This window comes from Protopterus annectens, chromosome 13.part0 (genome assembly GCF_019279795.1).
Source record: "Protopterus annectens isolate FY-2018-M chromosome 13.part0, PAN1.0, whole genome shotgun sequence".
In the NCBI taxonomy this organism is placed as follows: domain Eukaryota; kingdom Metazoa; phylum Chordata; order Ceratodontiformes; family Protopteridae; genus Protopterus; species Protopterus annectens.
The window spans coordinates 1,134,125,203-1,134,147,758 of NC_056747.1; positions in this window are offsets into that span (position 1 = coordinate 1,134,125,203).

The following is a 22,556-nucleotide window of genomic DNA, read 5'->3' on the forward strand; positions in this document are numbered from 1 at the left end:
ACTTAGACAGTTACTCAGGCTATAGATAAGGGAAAGGAGGTACTTATGGCTTACCTTGACCTTGCTAAAGCATTTGACACCATTCCCCATTCAGGTATTATTGATAAGCTCACCAGCCTGGGCATAAACCCTTATGTCTCAAGATGGATCGCAAACTGGCTCTCAGACAGATCCCATAAAGTAAGAGTAGTGGGATCTATGTCCAAATCCAGACCAGTAGCAAGTGGTGTGCCTCAGGGCTCTGTCCTGGGGCCCCTCCTGTTTGGCATATACTTCTCAGAAGTACAGGCAAGCACGGAAGGGCTGTGGCTGACTAAGTTTGTGGACGACTGCAAACTGGGTGCTATAATAGAGTCTCCGGCCGACAGGGAGGTCCTCCAGAAGAGCCTAAATGAGACTGATGCATGGTGTCAAAGCCATGGTCTTAAGCTAAATGCAAAAAAATGCATAGTAATCCCCTTTGGAAAAAACAGAGTACCCACAAACTACAACATAGGAGGTAATCCCCTGAAATCTGAAGAAGAAATAAGGGATCTAGGGACCCAAGTAGTCAGCTTTCCTTTGATAACCATGTTGCCAAAGTGGTTAGAAAATCCTTCTATGTGACCCATCTGATCACGAAAGGGTTCGCATCAAGATCTAAGGATGTAATGGTGCTCTTCTACTCTTCCCTCATCAGACCCATTATTGAGTACAATGCACCAATTGGAATGTACCTGGCTAGACATCTCCAGCAGCTGGAGAGACCACAAAGGTACCTAACCAAGAGGATTACTGGCCTCAAACAGTTTCCCTATGCAGCATGATTGAAAAAGCTAAGACTGTTCTCAGTTGCATACCACTTTCTCAGAGGTGATCTCTGTCTAACGTACAGAGCCATGTCCAACCCAGAATTGTTGAACATGCTCCATCTTAGCAAAACCAAATCTACTCGAGCTACACACTCTAGGGATATAAACCTCAACACAACAATGAATAGAACATGCTGGAGGGATAGATTCCCTTCGCAGAGACTTCCCTTACTATGGAACAGGGTCCCGATCTACATAAGACAGAGCCCCTCACTATCACTCTTCAAGAGGAACCTTGATGAGTGGATGGGTAACAGAAAGTTCACACCGGAGATCACACCAACAGCACTACTAGATAGGGGCCAAGGGTACTAGCTGCTAGTACAAGCGTCTAGGGAACTACTAAAGTGGCGGTGAATACCACACAACATGGCTGGGCTAATATATGCCTTCGGACAGATAGCCCAGTACCAACCTATGAACCTATGAACAAATGTGAATAAAACTTAGTAAGGAGTACTTTAGAAGACTTAAATTAATCCTGAAAACAGTGTTGACATCTAGGAACAAAATCATAGCTATAAACCAATTTGCTGTTCCTGTCCAAACTTACAGTTTTGGAGCGATTGACTGGCCCAAAATGTGCTGGATAGATTTAGACAGGAAAACAAGAAGGATGCTTCACATTCACCAAATGATTTATAAAAATCAGTGCATACCAAGATTATATATTCCCCATTCTGAAGGAGGGATGCGCGTCCTTGAAATTGATTATATGTATAGATCTGCAATTGTGGAACTCTACACATATCTGCTGACCTCAAAAGACCCAAATGTAGTGAAGGTTTTGACACATGAGGAGAATAAATCTAAGATGACTTCCCTGCTTAGGCTAGAAGAAGCATATTGGCATGAAGCAGGAATGGAAATCAAACCACAAGTAGATAAAAATCAGGCAGCAACTGAATGTGTCAAAAAAACAAAAGAAAGAATATAAGGTGAAGGACCAGTTGAGAAGGCAAAAATTTGGAAAATGCATAAATATAGTTGCAAGTATAGAAGACTTCTGGAGGAACCTCATGTTGATCAGGAACGAACACAGGAATGGTTAAGGAGAGGCAAATTCAAACCAAGAGATGAAAGGTTAATATTGGCGGCCCAAGATAGTGGGCTGCGCACACGATGTTTTACAAAGTCCATTGAACATGTGGGAGAAACAGACAAATGTAGGTTCTGTAAAACAGAATTGGAAACAGTTGCACACCTTGTTGCTGGTTGCAACATACTAATGGCAGAAAGACTGTACACTGAAAGACATAATAATGTTGCAAGACTGTCGTACTGGGGATTGTGCAAACATTATTGTATTGGACTGGCTGAAAAACACTGGAAACATGAGGTACAAAGCATAATATAAAATGATGAAGTCTACATCACATGGGATCATCCATTACCAACAGTTCAAAAGATAGATTCTAGAAAACCAGATATAGTGGTCCAGGAAAAGAAGACAAAAGTAGCATTGATCATTGAAATCACCACATCAGTGACTACAGTGTCTGACTACAGTGTCCTGTGTACAGAGAGACACATCATCATAAAATATCAGAATTTGCAGGCAGAAACATGAGCAGTGTGGAAGAAAGATACCCAGATAGTTCTGATGGTAGTACGAGCAATGGGTCTTATAAAAAAGAGTCTACAATCATATTTAGATATGTTACCAATATATGTAACTCCATACGAATTGCAGGAGTCATTAATTGGCACACTGCGGGTGCTGCGAAGAGCACTACTGGTTGATATCAAAGAGGGAAACAATACTAATTTCATGAACTTTAATTGTACGTTGATTTAGGAATGGGGTCCATTCCCATCATGGTATAAAAAACCCAAAATATTTGGAAAAATTAAAAAAGAGAAAGCAACCACTTGACCATGAGGGAAACCAAATGATATGGAAAACAACTAAGCCCACCATACCAACTCCAAGATCGCACTATATGTGGGGAGAGGGCACAGTTCAACATGGTGGTCAACTGGTTCCTTTCCCTGTGACAGGAATTCAGAAGTCCATTGGTTCGTTTAAGTGGAGTTTCAGTGGATTAAGGTCAGGTAAGTTAAATTCGGAGGATCGTACCTTCGTTCAATGAAAGTAGATCCATATATATATACATATATATATATATATATATATATATATATATATATAGATAGATAGATAGATACACACACACACACACACACACACACACACACACACACACACACACACACACACACACTAAATGTATAAACTACATTTATACACGTATGTACAACTAGAAAGACAACCCTGACAAGGTCAGTAAATTATTGCTATTGCCAACAGCACCAAACCACCACTGATGAGCCGAATTTATATGCACAGACCTTCCCACAGATACCAACACATGTATACAAGGGGTACAGTATGCTTCTTCACCTCTTATTCTATGTCAAGAAATATTGTTGCCAGAATGCCAAAAGCTAAAACAGTAGTTTCAGATAAAATTTGACACCTACACATTTTCAAAAAAAAAAAAAAAAAACATTTTATGCAGGGAGAGTTCCTAATCCCCATCATAGGGATTGTACCTCTATATCATCACGCTTGGCTATTTTCACTGTGAATTTCCCTATATCTCAGATGAGTGTGATCCTTTAAAGAAAAGATTTACTGCCACACTCAGCTTTGAGATAAGGAAACAAGGAGTTATCCAGGACTCTAAAGGTATTTGACACATACAAATCAACACTGGCTCTTTAAAATGTTACATGTTTTCCATAGACCATGCTAGGAAGTTTGATATTTCTTATTTCCCAGCATTCCATTGTGATATTTTCATTCCATGCTATAAAATGATGATCTTGTCTTTGCCTAATGTTGTAGTATTCCACAAAAACAATAATACAGATGAGAGGAACACCAGTTCTGTAAATCTGAAACAAATCCCCAATTTTGATCTCCTGCATCCTATATGCAAACCTGTTGGCAGTCCAGCAGGTGACATAGGGGGTTATTTCCAGATTATTTAGCTTTTGTGCTATTCCTGAGTCAGGAATTATGTCAAAAGCTTTGGCCAAGTCGAGGTATGTGGATGTGGCGTTTACCATTAAATCCATAATTTACCTTTTCAAAAAAGTCCACCAGATTGCATAAGCACCACCTGCCCTTGATAAATCAAACTGAGATGGGTCCAGCATTTGGAGGTTCCCTATGTCCTTATTGATTAGTTCCATGACAAGTCTTTCCATGGCTTTGCATATGAGGCTGGTCAGACTTACTGGTCTATCATTGTCTGGGTCTGTGGAAGGTCCTCCCTTATGCAGAAGAATGGCTGTAGCTGTCCTCCATTCACTGGCTACAAAATCTGTATGGAGGCTGATATTGAACAGTGTTGTTATTGGGGAGGGGGTAGCTAAATCATGCTTCAGTCTATTTAAGATGTATCCAGGTCTATTGATATGATGGACTGATACAGTCTTTTTAGCTTTTAATAGCATTATTAGAATTTGGTCTTCATAGGTTCATAGGTTCATAGGTAGGTACTAGGCTATAGGCCCTGGGGCCTATACAAGCCCAGCCAAAAAGGTACCCTGGCTTTTGCTACCGAAGAAAATTATTTTCCTGTGCCACCGTCAAGCAGAGCCACAGAGGTGATCCCTGGGGTGAATTTCCTATTTCCCATCCAATCATCAAGATTTTTCGTGAAGAGTGCTAATGAGGAGCTTTGTTTGATATAGATAGGTAGTTTATTCCAGAGTATGGGAAGTCTCTGGAACAGGAATCTATCCCTCCGGCATGTTCTGTTTATTGTGGTGACAAAGTTTAGGTCCCTAGAGCGTGTAGCTTGGAGGGATTGGGATTTCTTTAAGTGAAGCATGTCCAACAGCTCTGGGTTTGACATAACTTTGTATGTTAGGCAGAGATTTAGTGTTTCTATAGCTGAAACTAAGTTCTGCTTTGACACATACACAAAGAGATAATTTCTTTGCAGATTTAGCGACCACTCTAACTGCTATAGATAATAAACTGTTACTGGCCAATAAAAGAAAATTAGAAGAGACTGCCTCGATTTTTCTAAGGGGAATGTCTTTTCTTGGCCGAGGGAATCCACTCAACCCATTAATGCTGTGACAACCACCAACACTGTACAACATTCGAATGAGTGCCTTGACTATCCAACCCCCTTGGTTTCCGGTAACATGACGTCATTTCCACTTGCAAGAGCTGAAAAATAACCGCGAATTGAAAAGCGACCCTCCAAAGCACCAGTTAATGAATCACACACTACAGGAGCAGAGAACAAGCAAGTTGTGCGTAAAAAAACATCACAGGTTATGAAACAAACTCCTGTACAAGGAGAAAATCAAGCAACTGGTCTCCATTTTCCATTGCCTTTTCGGGCAACCGGCCGGCAGGTATGGAGCCCAGAATATAAGAGCAGGAAGAGGAAAACGTCGGACGAGCAGTTCGAATTTCAAAGGAAGATATTGAGACCCACACCAAGGACTTAATTGTTAATCTTTCACAGTATGTATTAACTGAAAGTGAGAAATCTGTCTTGAGTAAGGGACTTTCTTTTATCCCTTCACAGAGTATAGATGTGAGTGATTTAGTTGTAGATGTTAGTTGCTTTACTAGGAATGTAGCACTAAGTATGCAATTTGAAAGTAGCACAGTAAATGAAGATAATTTTCTCATTTTTAGGAAACCATCAACATATGTACCTAGTTTACATCCATTGCTAGAGAGCTTTGAAAAAGCATGTACCAATGATCTAGTTGCATTGTTTCAAAATAATAATAACAAGTTGAAACCTGAATTTTTTAACTTAACTAAAGATGAGAGGTTGGCATTGAATACTTTACAGAATAACACTGATATAGTTATGAGACCAGCAGATAAAGGGGGTGCTACTGTGTTATTGGATAGCAGTTATTACAATTACACCGTCACTGAAATGCTATCAGACATTACAACTTATAAGAAGCTTACGATGTCAGATTTAGATAAAGTTATCAGAACAGTACATGCGGATCTGTATGATATGATGATATGTAATGTTATTGATGATAGTTTATACAGATATTTTTTGATTGAGAAACCCTTAGTACCAATGTTTAGAGGCCTTCCAAAAATACATAAATCATCTAACAAATATCCCTTGAGACCTATAGTGTCAGGTAAAGGTTGGTTAACGGAGAGTATGTCAATTTATTTGGAAAAACAACTGAGACCTATAGTAGACTCTACTGTTTCCATCTTACGTGATACACAACAGTTTTTAGAGACTTTAGCACCGTACAATCTTGACAAGAGATTAAATTATTTGGATTATATGGTGATGCTAGATGTGAACTCATTATTTACCAGTATACCGAATGATGTAGGTATAGATTTTCTAAGACTATACTTAATACAAAAAGGGATGACCAACAGTCAAATTATGAAGATCACCATGTTATTAGAATTAGTTCTAACAAACAATGTGTTCACTTTCAATGGGAACTATTACCTACAAACAACAGGAGTAGCGATGGGCACACCATGTGCCAATTATTATGCCAACTTGGTATTGGCATATTGGGAGTCTACATATATTTTGGAACACATGATATACTCTAAATACATTAAATACTACAAGAGGTTTGTAGATGATGTTTTTTTGGTATGTGGGGTGAGCTAGAAGCCTTGGAAGAATTCATTACATATATTAATGGTACGACGACTTTCTTGACATTAACAAGTGAGAAATCTCAATATAAACTAGAATTCTTGGATGTTCTGTTGTTGAAAGAGAAGGGGATGATCACCACAGAGATTTATAGAAAACCATGCAGGAGGAATGCCATTCTACACAGGGATAATATGCACCCCCCACACATCCACAGGAATATAGTTAAGAATCAAGCTATGCGTTACTCCCGCTTAACAAGTAATGACACTGTGTACTTTGATACAATTGAAAGGATGGAACAAGAATTTATAGACAGAGGCTATCACAGCAAAGATCTTAAAGTGTTACAAGAAGTAGAACGTGATCAATCAGGCCTACCATATATTAAGAGAAATAATGAAACATGGACAGAATGTAGAAAAGATAGACAAGGAAAGAAAAGAATAGCCATTCCCTATACCAACAGCAATAGTTCTGTAGTAGAAGTTATCAAGAAACATTGGGGGATACTACAACTGGATGACAATATAAAAAGATTGGTAGGGTCCAATCCTAGTTTCAGCTATAGAAACACCAAATCATTAAAAAGATTGCTTTGCTATGAGAAGAGAAGAACTAATAGGTTAACCTCCTCCAGGAAGGGAACTTACGCATGTCGTAGTTGCAATCAATGTAGTTTTATTATGAATACCAATGGTTTTGTACATCCAGATACAGGTATCAAGTATGAGTTTGACCATTATGCTGATTGCAAATCAAGAAATGTGGTTTATCTGGCTCTCTGTAATAAATGTAAATGTTTCTATGTTGGTAAAATGAATAGGACACTAAGAGAACGGATCAGGTAACATTTATATGCCATCAACAGAGAGAATGAATGCAACGCTATAGCTAATCATGTTTTACAAAATGACACGACACATACTTTTGGGTTCATGGTTTTAGAATTTATATATGCCACAGAAAGATTAGGGAACATTAGCAACTATACTGAAAAGGAGGAAGCTAGATGGATGATTAGGCTATCTGCAGATAAAGGGCATGGCTTGAATGATAGGTTTACACTGAAGCCATTTCTTTTAGATAAACCTCTGAGACATTAAATTACTTATAATATCTTGATGGTATAGGTATCATGGAGTCTTCATGTACACACTTTTGAATGCATATGTTTTTATTTACATGTATGTTTTATATATGTTCATATGCACTTTTTAGTTTTAGATGTATTATTTTTATTTCCATTTTTTATAATAATTGTTATTCATTCAAGAGAGACATATCTAAAGGTCTCTATGACTATGTGTTTCCAACTGCATACAAGCTATATACCTTTAAGGATATAGCCTTATTTTATCAGGTGTCTGATATGAGATGTTTCTTTGGTTTACTATGTAAGTAGTGTGGTATTTAAGTGATTTTGAATGTTGGTTTTTATTTTAAGTCTGATGAAGCGTCCAGAGAGACGTGAAAGCGCTTACTTTTTTCAATAAAGAAGTTGTTCGTTTCATATACATTTGTGGATTTATAGTCATATGAGTTGACAATCCTCCTGGCTTACTTCGATTGTCGTGGAGTATTCACCTTTTTTTATTTTGGATTTGCTTCAGTCTTTTGTTAGGTGATACCTTACCCTGAGGTGTGGTTTTGGATATTCGATACTTAAACTAAATACAGTACTTGGTACTTGTAGTACTGACTGCTCATACAGGCATGTCCACAGCTACTGGTGTTTCCCAATGTCAGCTTTGTGTATGTAGCCATCCTGGGGGAAAGTAATCTCTATGGCATGTACACTGCCAGACCCACCTAACATCACGCCCCACACCTTGTTTGGGATGCAGCGACAGGGGTAAGCTGGAAGGCAGCCCAGTCTACAGCCATGACTGGACTGGACAGTCATGAGGTGTATGTTAACACATGCAGCTCATCAACACAACCAACACATACCCTTACCAGAACACAGTAAGGACACCCACACACACTACCGGAAATCGCACACATTCACAGATGCGTCTAAGTATCGGGCCAAACAAGTGACCCCCCCCAAGCAAGAAGAGACAAACACTGAAATACACAAACTGTATGACATAGTTTGCATAATTGTGCCACACCTCTGAACACATGACAGGAAACATGCCCAACAGTACTCATTTGTGAATGCAAACTCTAGCACTATGTTACACACCAACCTATACGAGGGCATACATACTGTCAGCTGCTTGTCTACCATGATTAGTCACATACTCATACACTCAGACCACCTTTTGAACTATACACATTGCTCTGGCATATTCCATGTTGCTGTGCAGGACCTGTGATGCAGTAGCCTGGACTGCATGGAAACACATGTAGGAACTGTCAGGTCTTGTAGCCCATACAGGTATGTCCCAAGGCCTGGGTAGCATTCTGCCATTGGCCAGAATGATACTGCAGTACAGGGACAAAAGGATTGTATTCCGCAATTGTCTAGTGTAGTGGTGCATGTCACATGGTATCCAGTATCTGTCGTCCTGGGATAACATGGTTGACAGACCATGATGCTTTGCCAGACAGGGCCTGCACCTGTCAGCCCTGGGAATCTGGATACTGCCTAGGACTCATGCTTCCCCTATAGTGCCTTCATCATGCACGGTTCAGGTGAGGGTCCACTGCTGTTACAGGAACAGCCAAGCAATAAACTGCAGGTCTCGCTACACAATGATACATGTGAGAAACACTATACGGGCACACATATGTCAATCCCTAACATGGAGAACATATCTGTGCAGTGGCTGAGACATGTTTCAATGCTCTGGAGAGCACCCATGCATGACCATGTTATAACACATACCTCACCTCTTGCCCATTATCCTTTATTGGAACACACGGGCCACAGGTGTGTCCATATTTCTGAAGGATATGTACACCCCCACGTTAATTGTCTTGCATAACATCAGATGCATTATGCTGAGCAACTACCTTTGTGCCACAGTGGAATTCAAAATGCACCTTGAGACAGATCACCCACCAGGCCATGGACTTTCCAACTGTCATAATGTGCTGTAATGGGGAAGATTTGGTCTGAGACAGAACCATAATATTGGCTACTCTCAACTATTCCATTATGAACTGGGAATACTCCTCATGTACCAACACCTGCACTCAATGCATGTTGGATTTCATCGACCCCACTGACCTAGATCACAGTAGTCACACAAACAGGTGCTAACAATATGCTACACATAGTTAGTCTCCAATGCCAATGTTATGTTTCCTAAGAGCAGAGTGGTGAGTGGCATGGAACCCATGCAGATGGACAATGCATGTGCAAATGCTGAATCCTACACAAATGAACCTTAAGCAGTCACATATGTGCAGTGATTGTGCCATTGAAACAGAACCAGAAGTCAACCCAACACAAACAAGTAGGCAAACTGGTGGCACCATGCTTTAAACTGTACCACAGAAGGTAGTAACCGTTGCAAGAATGAACACACATGAGTGTAGGTGATCCCTGGTCAGCCTTAGTAAGATGCAGATACACCATGTAAAACCATGCAAAGCTGCTGTGAAACTAATCAGCCACATATTATGAGGTCAAGCACAGAGCATTTGATAGCTGTGTCATTAATCGTAATGGCAATGGCAAGACCTGCCATGCTGCACAGCACTATGGCATGGGAAGTACTGCACCTATAGAAATAGCACCCGTTCATCCAGATAGGGTCTCGGAGAACTTAAACCAACTTGCACCTCCCCCCACCCCCAACAGGTACACTTAGTAATATATCCATGTACACTACAGGGCCCCTGTACTAACAACTATGCAGGTACAAGCTGCACTCTCTAATGCCATACCTACAGCTTTCATGGGACGTGTCAACATCCCTGGGTGTATCCTACACAAATGTAAGAACATTCAGCTATCCACATACACATCATGTTCAATGTCCCGGACTGCATCCTACATGAACTCCAAGAAGAGCTGAACCCCAACATAAAGCTACTGTTCAATCTCAGCCTTACTACAAGATATGTACTCAAAGAATGGCGTACAGCAACAGTGGTCCCTCTCCACAAAGGTGGTGCCTCAACAGACCCTGGAAACTACCGCCCCATAAGCCTGACTAGCCTGGTCTGCAAAGCTATGGAGAGGATCATCATGGAACTCATAAATAAAGATATTGGGGACCTACAGATACTGGATCCTACCCAATTCGGCTTTGTTAAGGGCAGATCTTGCCTTTTGAACCTGGTCAATTTCTTTGAAACAGTCACCTAGGCCATTGACGAGGGGAAGGTGGTCCACGCAGCCTACCTGGACCTCACAAAAGCCTTCAATACAATACCCCACTCGGGCATCATAGATAAGCTCTCCAGCTTAAATATAAACCCTTATGTCATAAGATGGGTTGCAAACTGGCTCAAGGGCAGAACCCACATAGTCAGAATTGCAGGAGCCATGTCAGACTCCAAACCAGTTACAAGCGGCATCCTACAAGGCTCAGTCCAGGGACCTCTCTTGTTCGGTATATATTTTTTGGAGGTACAGGCCAACACGGGAGGACTATGGCTGACCAAGTTCGCAGATGACTGCAAACTGGATACCATAATCAACTCTCCAGCTGACACAAGCATCCTCCAAAAGGGTCTCATTGAGACAGAAAACTGGTGTCAGAGCCATGGCCTCAAGCTGAATGCCAAAAAGTGTATAGTCATCCTCTTTGGCAAAAACAAAGTGCCCACAAATTACCACATAGGTGGAAATCCATTAAGTACGGAAGAAGTAATTAGGGACCTGGGGACCCAAGTTGATAGCAATCTCTCCTTTGACAACCACATGGCCAAAGTGGTTAGAAAAACCTTCTATATAGCCCACCTTATCATGAAGGGATTCACATCTAGATCAAGGGAGGTCATTGTGCCCCTTTACTCATCCCTCATCAGGCCCATAATTGAATACAATGCCCCATTCAGGATGTACCTTACCCGACACCTGCAGCAACTAGAAAGACCCCAAAAGCACCTCATCAAGAGGAGCAAGGGGCTCAAACAGATGCCATATGCTGCTCGGTTAAAGAAACTCCAACTCTACTCAGTGGCATACCGCCTACTTAGAGGCGATCTGTGCCTGACATATAAAGCCATGTCCAACCCAGAATTAATGGACATGCTTCACCTCAGAAAATCCAAATCCCTTTGAGCTACACGCTTGAGGGACTTGAACCTCAGCACAGAAATAAATAGGACATGCTGGAGGGACAGATTCATAACCCAGAGGCTCCCTTCACTCTGGCATAGAATCCCAGTCCACGTTAGGCAGAGTCCCTCACTGACTCCCTTCAAGAGGAATCTTAACGAGTGGATGGGAGATCATAGGTTTACCCCGGGGATCACTTCTGTGTCACTGCTAGACAGAGGCACAGTAAACTAACCTTGAAAAAGGGCATAGTAAAACTCATTTAAATTGGGTGGTGAAAGCCAAACACACTCTGGCTAGGCTTATAAATGCCCTAGGGCAGATAGCCTAGTATGAACCTATAAACCTAATCATAGCTCCATATCAGGCTGTGTACACACCGAATGGTGCACAGCAACAGTTATCACACTCCACAAAGAGGGAGACACCATTGATAATGGGACATAGCGCACAACTACCCTGCTGAGTCTGGTCTGTACGGCCATGAACCGTGGTCAATGTAATTGATGTACTCAGTACAGATGTAGATGACAGTAGGGTTGATTCACACTGCATATCATGACCTTGCCAGGTTGTAGGACACCATCACCCATACTGTGTTCCAGCTACACTCAGTAAACTAGGTGTATATTCCTCTGTCACAGGAGTGGTTGGCAACTGGACTGCTGGCAGAACCCACACTATAGAAGGTGTCTGATGAATACACTCACATCAAACCAGTGCCAGCCACAGTAATACAGGGGTCATTCCTGGTACTCCCCCTCTTTGTTATCTATACCACAACGACTAACACAGAAGGCATCAACCTACTGATGTTTGCAAATAACTATGAACTAGAAGCAATAGTTGACTCATTGTGTGCTGTGTTCAACATACAGAAGGGCCTTAGTGTGTCAGATGTGTGGTGTCTGATGTATGCCCACAATCTGACAGCTAAGTATTGCATTGTCATCCCCTATATTACAAACCCTGTACCCATTAACTACCACATAGGCAGAGATCAACATAATGGCAACTGTGTGTATGAGGCACAGCTGGACAGTGCTTTCCTTTGATAGTTATATCACCACAAAAGACAGGTAGTCATATGTGGCACCCCTAATCATGACAGGGTGCCATCCAGGAATATAGAGATAACTGCTCAGGCATACTCAACACCCATGTGAACCATAATAGATCACATATTTACTTTAAGGGTTATTGCCCATATGTAGATGGCCTACACTGCCCTTCACAATCCCTAGCTGCACTATGTAGCATACAGCCTACCCTGAATAAAGCCATGTCCAACCCAAAGGTATTGGACATGCTACACTTAACACATCATGATCCCAAATAAACACATACATCATGGACATCCACCTTTTTAGTACAAGGATCACAACATGCCTGACATATCCCTGTCCCATACACTTAACATACTCTTGCCATACTATGCATCCCTGTCTAGCAAAGCTGCACATTGCCCCTGTCTGTGACATGGTGTGATGACCGCATGCCAAATATTTAAGTAACTATGTGGATCAGTTCTGTGGCACTGCTTGAACTGGCCACTGAAACTTACCTGTCTGTTGCCTACAGCTAGGTAACATGTCTGCCTAGGCTCATAAATGACCCAGGGCATATAGCCTACTAGATCACTATGACCATACATGCTATAGTTCATATCCAACCCTGCAAATACCATCAGGCTAGCTATTGTCCCATGTGTTACACATGTGCAACACAGGCAATACATGGCAGGATGCTACACAGCTGTACAGTGCCATGTAGATGTATATGGCAAAATACATACATGCTTGCAAGTCTGCAGGTCACAGGTCATGTCCCTAATGGCTATGTATGATTATATATGTGCCATATACACAGCATTAAAGTCGATTGCATTAATGTGAACACATCCAGGCATGTGCTGATAGGTAAAGACACCACTACAGGCAAACAGACATGCCCACTTCAAGACAACATCCACATGGTGTATGAGCAATGTCATTACATGACACACACATATATGGTGATAACATCACATCACCAGTAGGTGTCAAATGTGTGTGACTTATACATGTCAGTGGTGTTAGTGTCATGCAGATTTACAAAGATGTATTTGTAATCTTAAAAAATGTGATACACATGTATGTTCAGCTGTACTGCTATACTTCTCTGTGAGTTACTGTGACCTGTCTCCATTGTTATGTCTTCCAGATATGCCACATAGCAGACTGCCACCATACAGCCACTTGGAGGATGAGGTCCTCTTCCGATACCTCCTCGACAACTACACAACGCTCTTCAGCCATGTGCCACAGGATGCACAGCAGTGGGATGCCCTGTGGGAGGAACTCTGCAGGAGGGTAAATGATGTTGGCAGTCACAATCACACCTATCAGCAGGTGTGCCGACACTACACTGACCTGATAAGACGGGCAAAACAGTGTGCTAATGCAATCGCCAGGGAACAAGGTGCAACAGGTGGGGGGCCACTCATTCAACCCCCACTCACACGTACCAAGGAGCTACTGGCCAACCTGGGGACACCTGCAGACCTCCATCCACAAGCTTTAGCTGATATTGTGGAGGTGGGTGTCTCTCAACCACCGAGCCTGGAGTTGCCTGGTAAGTCAGTACTGCACATAAAACACAACTATATATCACATAGTTGCATGTGTTACTGTACAATATGTAATGTAACATCATATGCAAGGCATGTATGCACACATGCCACATACTGTAGTCTGCTACTCAATGTATGCACAGATGTGCATACTCCATAGTATAGTGTATTGTACTGGCTTATGTGCTAACATGGGCATTGCACCCTGTAGCTAACACACAGGTGTGGATAATGATCTTACTGCTGTGACACTCCTGTTTAGGTACCTCTGGTGTTTTGCAGTGACAGCAGCCTGTGTCAGGTGAGATTGTTATTATTTAGCAGGCTTGATAATGCACGGAACATATTAATTGCATGCTATCTGCCATAACACAAGTACACATAATGTATGGTGGTCCTGGTAATGGACACTGGTCAGACCTGCAATGCATCACACTGTTTACCTATGTGAAACAATTGAAGACTATATAAAACACCTACACTAAACCTTCCAAACTGTCACTGCCAGATGTGTGGACAACAGTGAATACAATGGTAGATTTGTGTTCCACTGTAGGGACAGGTACTATATATCAGCATTACACATGTTGGGAATATGAACAGTACTGTACAGAGAGCATATGTGTGCACACACACTAAATGTGTTGGGGCTGGAGTATGCCCGGCCCACAGGATACACCCTTGTGCAGTATACCCTTGCTATGAATGTCACACAATGTCATGTGCTATCAGACATGTCCATGACATGTAGTGGGCTGACTGCAACACTTCTCAACTATCCTGCAAAACATGTCTCACATCCCATACATACCATCCGTTGTCTGCATAACCCTGTCCTCAGTGGAGCATATGACATCTATGGGTGTATGTCATATGGGATAACACTGACATGTGAAATATGATGGCTATCACAACCATTGGACTGAACATGTGTACACATGGCCATGGAGGATGGCTAGAGGCATGAAACAACACACATAGTAAAAGTGATGTACATGTGTGTACACCCTGTTGTACATTGGCTCGACACAATACAACTATGGCCTTTGTGTAATGGTGATATTGCAGATGTGAAACACTAAACATCATACAGGCCTGTGCACAGCTTGTGTAGGCATAACATGAAACCACCACATAACATGTCTTGAAAATCTGGAGTGTGTCACGACATGGAAGCATTTACCTATACAGTATCCAAATACATACATGTGTTGCACAACATGCACATACATCCACATCAAGCCACAGATACAGTACATTCACTTTGCTGGTGTCAGACATCACTGTCATGCCTGCTCCTCATGTGTGTGAGGTACACAGATGGCATGTGGGACACAGAGTACTTGTAAGCTAGCCATGTATGGGCATAGCTGCCAAGTATCAGTAATATGGTTGCAGATGTGCAGGGGTGTTATCCGTATACCCTTCTGTGACCTGTGTCACACATTCCACATTAGGGTTTATTATGTATACACCTCGGTGATGTGGGTCACATTCCACATTAGATATGTATTGTATGGCTATGAATTGTGTCAGTAGCTCACACTGTATAGCAATTGTGAAGCCACATGATGCTCTGCAATGGCTATGCACATCAGCTCAATGTGCAGTATGTCCCTGCATATTTGTAGGGTGGACAGACATCTTTGCATCAGCTGAAGGACCATGTTAGTATAACACGTCCCTGCATTGGGATACCATTACCGTACTGTAGATGTATTACACATGTATGCATGTCATTCAACACATCAGCAGAAGACATGTCATATTACATATGATTGGCAAGGTCATACGCCACACAGCAGGTCAGTGTACTGTAAACCTGTGTTGGTCTGTGGCACCATTGTATAGTAGGGACAGCCATGTCAAACATGTGTGCACAGCCACATGCACAATGTCTACACTCAGCTCAGGGGTAGGCTGAATAATGTTGAACAGACATGCACTGCTTTGGGGGAGATATGCAAGCTAGGGCTCAAGCAAACATAGTATGCAGTCGACATACCCTACTGCTCATGTCCTCACACATAGGGGCAATGGCCAACACAAGGCATTAGTGGCAGATGTACAAAGGTCAGCGATGGTCTGTTAACATGTGGTGTATGTTGCACACACCATGGCAGTGCAGTGCAATGGTGCAAAGTGCATGCATTGTGTTGCAGGTATGTGGCATAGGTTAACACAAATGGTGCAATACAGGTATGTATGCTAACCACCACTATAATTATGTAAGGTGCATGCCATCTGCTATACCATATGCATGCTGCTGTGTGCAACTCAGGGATGTGTGATAACTACCACTATAATTGTCTAAGCTGAAACTATAATTGTTTAAGCTGAATGTCATCTGCCATATCACCTGCATGTAGCTTGTGTGTCTGTGTGTATCTGTGTGTGTGTCTATGTTTCTCTGTCTGTCTGTGTGTGTGTGCCTCTGTCTGTCTGTGTGTGTCTCTGTCTGTGTCTCTATCTGTCTGTCTGTGTCTCTGTCTGTGTGTGTCTGTCTGTGTGTGCCTGTCTGTGTGTGTCTTTGTCTGTGTGTCTTTATCTGTCTGTCTGTGTGTCTGTGTCTGTGTGTCTCTGTCTGTCTGTCTGTGTGTGTCTGTGTCTGTGTGTCTCTGTCTGTCTGTCTGTGCATGTCTCTGTTTGTCTGTCTGTGTGTGTCTCTGCCTGTCTGTCTGTCTGTGTGTGTCTGGTATAACTTGTAATGTACAGTTCTTGTCTTCCCCTCACAGGTGGTGATGTAGGTGTGTTGCCCTTCTGCAGTCCACCTGATGTTAGTGTCCCCACAGACTCTAGCAGTGATGATGATAGTATGATTGAGGCAAAGGCAGGGTTGTCAGGGGCTGAATATGTGGCCTTGGTTGCCATTCCACCTGTCTCCCCTTCATCCTCGCACACAGTTCCCCTGCCTGCACATATCCCATCACCACTGGCCATAGAGGAAAGACAGTTGGCGGGTGATAGCATGGAACAGGGAAATGTGGTGACTATGGAAGGTGTGCCTGCACACCATGATCTCAATCAACAGACTGGTGATGTCCCACACAGGCATGTGCCCGGCGCTGCTCGTAGGACGACCACTGGCCAACATGCCCCTGCGAGACCAAGCACATCAGCTGGAGTCACCAGACACATGTTTCGGGGTGTAATGGAGGCACAGGCACATGCTAAACAGCACAACAGAGATGGTCTGAGGCTTCAGAGGGCTGCAGTCAGTTCATTAACTGACAACATCCAGGCACTTGCAAATGCTCACCATCATCTTGCAGGTGTTTTGGATAGATGATTGGGTGACATGGTGGAAGTCCTTGATCGTGGCATGTCAATCCTTGAGCGTGGAATGTCTGTGCTGGAACATCTGGTGGGAGTGTGGCATCGGGGACGTGGACGTAGGCCAGCTACATCACCTGTTGAAGGTCTACACGAACATGCTACTGCACATGCCTGCTCCCATAGTGGCGGTAGCAGCAGCAGTGCTGCTGGTGCTGTGTAGTCCACACCAGGACACAGCAGGCCATGTGCATGTGGTCCTGGATGGTCCCAACAGGGACACAATTCCAGTAGACGTGTCATCAGACGGTACCCGATCTGGACCTCTGTCTGGTAGTGCCCGTTCAACCCCTGGCAGGCGCAGGTCACGTGGCCATGGCTGGACACAGTGAACTATAAAACCTGCCTTGTACAGCCTGCAGCTGTCAATATTACCCCTGTGTAGGCCAGCCACATGCTAGACCTGTGTGCATGCATACACACACACTGGAAACAAATGCATATGCATAACATCCACACATGCCCAGTGATATCACAGGCCCTAACACACATGCATAATGTCACCAATGGCACAGCCTAGGCCTCTGGCAAACATTATCACCCTGTGCATATGATGATGCCTGTGCTGCATCCCTGTCATCCACACCATCAGTGCAGGGGCATGTTCATATGGTCTGATGCACAGGGTGAAAATACTAGGTAGACAATTGTAGATTAATATTGTTGAGTAGTATTGACAGGCAGCAGACATACCATGTATTGCAGTTTTAGAATGCATTTTGTAAGTTTGACAGTATGTATCATGTGTAACAACACTAACAGCATGTTGATCTTGATGTTCTGCCTTCCTCTTTCAGGTGTAGTTGCATGTGCTGGGGGATGTTGGTGTTTGCGGGAGTCCCATATGTACATGTTGACTACCCACAGGTCAGTATGACAATACATGCATGCACTTTGTAGCTTTCACATCATAGTTATATTTTCCCATGTTTCAATTATGTTTACTGTTCTAATGTCCAAGAGCATGATAGCTGTGTAGTAAGTTACTGTGTTCAGAGCCGTCACATCCATAGTGGGTGACATCACAGGTATAGTTACCTGGAGCACGGAGTGGGTAAAAGAGTGGTATGCTGGATGACAAGGGTAAAGGCCAGTGGAAATAGTGGCTTTTCATTGGGAAGCAGTAATACCCACTGCCATGATAGCATGCAAAAACAGACACACCCACACACTCAGGGATTCCAGACACAGTAACACAAACTCTGACACACACACGCACAGGTGCCAGTGTTCGGATGAGAGCCCCTGCCTATTTGCATATCATCATTATAGTACTACGCAATTACAAGATGCGCCACAGAGATTACACATGTACAGGTAGTTGGAATGGCCTAAGATCGAGGACATCGACAGGGATACTACAGTGCAGTGAGTGTATGTGGGGAGGGGGGTCCATCAGTAGGCTATGTAACAACAGGTCACACCCCAGGGTGTACATGTTAACAGGCGGTTAGTATGGCTATTTACGATTGATGATATCAACAGGGATGCTAGACTGCTTTGAGTGGATGGGGGGAGGGGGCATTAACATTTCACTATGGTAAAATACAGCCTCACTCCAGGAACCAGACAGCCATACACACACACACACACACACACACACACACACACACACACACACACACACACACACACACACACACACACACACACAGTCATTCACAAAGATATATACCCATGTCACACACATACAGACACTTTACATGTGTGAGGTTTAACCACCTGCCTATGCCTTTCTTTCTACAATTCACTCTGTACTGGTGTCAACAACAGTGTTCAGGAGAGTGATAACATGTGGGATGTGTTCCCAACCATACGTGACATATATGGACACACATACACACACATGCCAGTACTGTGAATCAAACACCTGTCTATCTCATGATAGGTACTACAGCAGTACAGCACTATCGCATCTGGTACAATGCTTGCTGACTCTTTCCTTTGACAACTGTGCTGATATATGCACAATATATGCACAGGGGAGGTATTACTGTTACAGGTGTCATGGGGTTTGCCTTCGTGTCACCCTTACAGCATTCTACATTGTCTAGAGAACGATAAACAACAGGGACCACCAAAGAATAAATGCTCCCAAACCAGTCTCCATAATAAATCTTAGGATAATAAACACAAAAGTATAGGAGCAGACCTATGCAGAGAAATGTTGCACATAGATGAAGTTCAATCCAATAGGCAAAAAATGCACCTCAAGTCCATGAAAGTTCATAAAAACTCAATCAAACTTTTATTCCATATACACAGCAGGTAAGCGCTTTCGCCAACAGGCTTTTTCAAACCATTAACAAATATCACTAGAAAAAACGTAACTAAAAAACCAGATACTAAAACAAAAAAATAGCCGAAACCTTGTATGGAACCACTGATATTTTAAGAAACGTGTACTAACGAATACACACTAGAAGATAAAATACAAGTACTTTAATAAACCATTTTAACGCTTTCATCTCCAATTGAGACTTCTTCAGAAATAAAACAAAAGCACCAACTAAATACATTTATATACTTGAATTGTAGTGACATCACCATTAATTAATTTAAAAAGATATGACCAGAAAAAAGTTATAAAAACATTCCTGTATAAAGTACAGTTTTGCGTCCAATAAATTAATAACTACTAAATATTTGTTATATAATATTTGTTGTATACATAGATAAACTTTAAAAAAAGTGGTGCTTTTGTTTTATTTCTGAAGAAGTCTCAATTGGAGATGAAAGCGCTAAAATGGTTTATTAAAGTACTTGTATTTTATCTTCTAGTGTGTATTCGTTAGTACACGTTTGTTAAAATATCAGTGGTTCCATACAAGGTTTCAGCTATTTTTTTGTTTAAATATCACTAGAAACACTATACCTTATATAGTTCAGCAATTAAATATGCAAATAAATAATGACATCATTATAATGAAATCTAAAAGGACTAGCTAATATACAAATTAATATATATAACATATCTCACATACTCAATCAAGATGCAATAATAATAGAATACATTTAAAATAAATAGTTTAAAACTGCATATTATCTCACAACTGATTTCATATTCTTTAAAACAGGCTTAATATATATTTTGTCATTCAAGCCTGGGTTATTATGTGCTCTAAGCTTGATGATCCATCTCATTTCAATTCTTTCTGTATAATTTCTAATGTCTCCGCCTCTCATATTAGGTTTATTGACATAAAGAACCATGAACTTGAAAAAATGTGAATCATCCATTTCATTAACATGTTTAGAAAGTGCATTAATACTAGATTTAATACGTATTTGATATAAATGTTCTCTAATTCTGTCCCTAAGCCTTCTGTCAGTTTTACCGACATAGAAGGCAGGGCAGAACATACACTGAACAAGGTATACTACATGTTCCGTATTACAATTGGCCTCTACACCAATTGTAAAGCATTGAGAGGTAACTGGATGAACAAACATAGTATTTTCAAGAATAAATTCACAAAAATTGCAATAATTACAAGGAGACGTACATTTAGAAACAAAATCAAAGTTGTGAGAATAAGAAATCTTGGGGTAACATAAGAGTCTATGTAAATTCTTCTTGTTCCTAAATAAAAAAAGCGGGGTTGTCACCAACTACCTCTCTAATACATGGGTCAACAGTTAAGACCCCCCAGTGTTTCTGAATGATCTCTTTAACTTTCCCAACATCTTGTGTAAAAAATCGGGAGAATTTTTGAACAGATGTATTGGTGTTGGCAACAGATGTTAATTCTTGTCTAGCTTGATAAATATTAATGCCCATATCTGAAATATATGGGCAAGCTACATCAGACCTATTATGTTCAACCACTTCAGTCCCTTCAAGAATCTCATCAGGTCGATATGACCTGGCTAACAGTCTTTCTTTCAAATTAATCAATTCCTTTTCATAACCCTCCTGAGTATTTTTAAGCCTGGAGGCTCTAATGGCCTGTCCTTTAATGATGTTCTAAAAACATACCTGGGGTGCATACTCCCTCTATACAACAATGTATTTTTATGACAAGCTTTTCTGTGGACCCCAGTATTTAATTTGCCACTGCTCAACCTCTCAATAGAAACATCCAGAAAAGTAATCCTGGACGTCGATTCTGTCAAAGTGAACTTTAAATAAGGTGTGAGAGAGTTCACCTCTTCAAAGAAAGAAACCAAGTCTTTATTACTACCTGTCCATAGAAAAAAAGATATCGTCCACAAAGCGTTTGTAAAAAATGACGTATCTCTGGAACCTAGGTAGGACAAATAGGTTCTCCCTTTCCCAATGAGCCATAACTAAGTTGACGTAGCTATTGGCACAAGAAGTGCCCATACCCACTCCATCTTTCTGAATGTACAAATTTTCATTAAACAAAAAGAGGTTATTCTCCAACACAATTTCTAATAATAAACATACCAAGTCTACTTTGACAGGACTAAAATCAGTATGTTGTGTTAAGTAGTTATGAATGCATCCAACACCTTCCTTGTTTGGAATCACGGTAAATAGAGATTTAACATCTAAGGTTACTAAAATAAAAGAGGCATCATCACTGACTGTTTCCATTCTCACATACAAGTCCAGTAAAAACTGTTTAGTATCCCTTAAAATGACAGAATTCAAATCTACTATAGGTCTTAACATCTTTTCTATATACAATGATATTGGTTCAGTGACCCACCCTCTACCTGCCAGTATGGGTCTCATGGCAGGGTGGATGGGATCTTTATGAACTTTGGGTAGGCCCTGGATAGTAGGTATTAGTGGGTTGTCAACCCTAAAAAACTTATATAGCTCTGGACTAATTACATGACACTTAACTAAATTATCCAAGGTATCATAAAGTCTTAGAACACATGCTTGGACATCATCAATCTGTGTAATTGAATAAAATCTATTTTCTGCAAGCATTTCAGTCATTAGCTGATTATATTCATACATA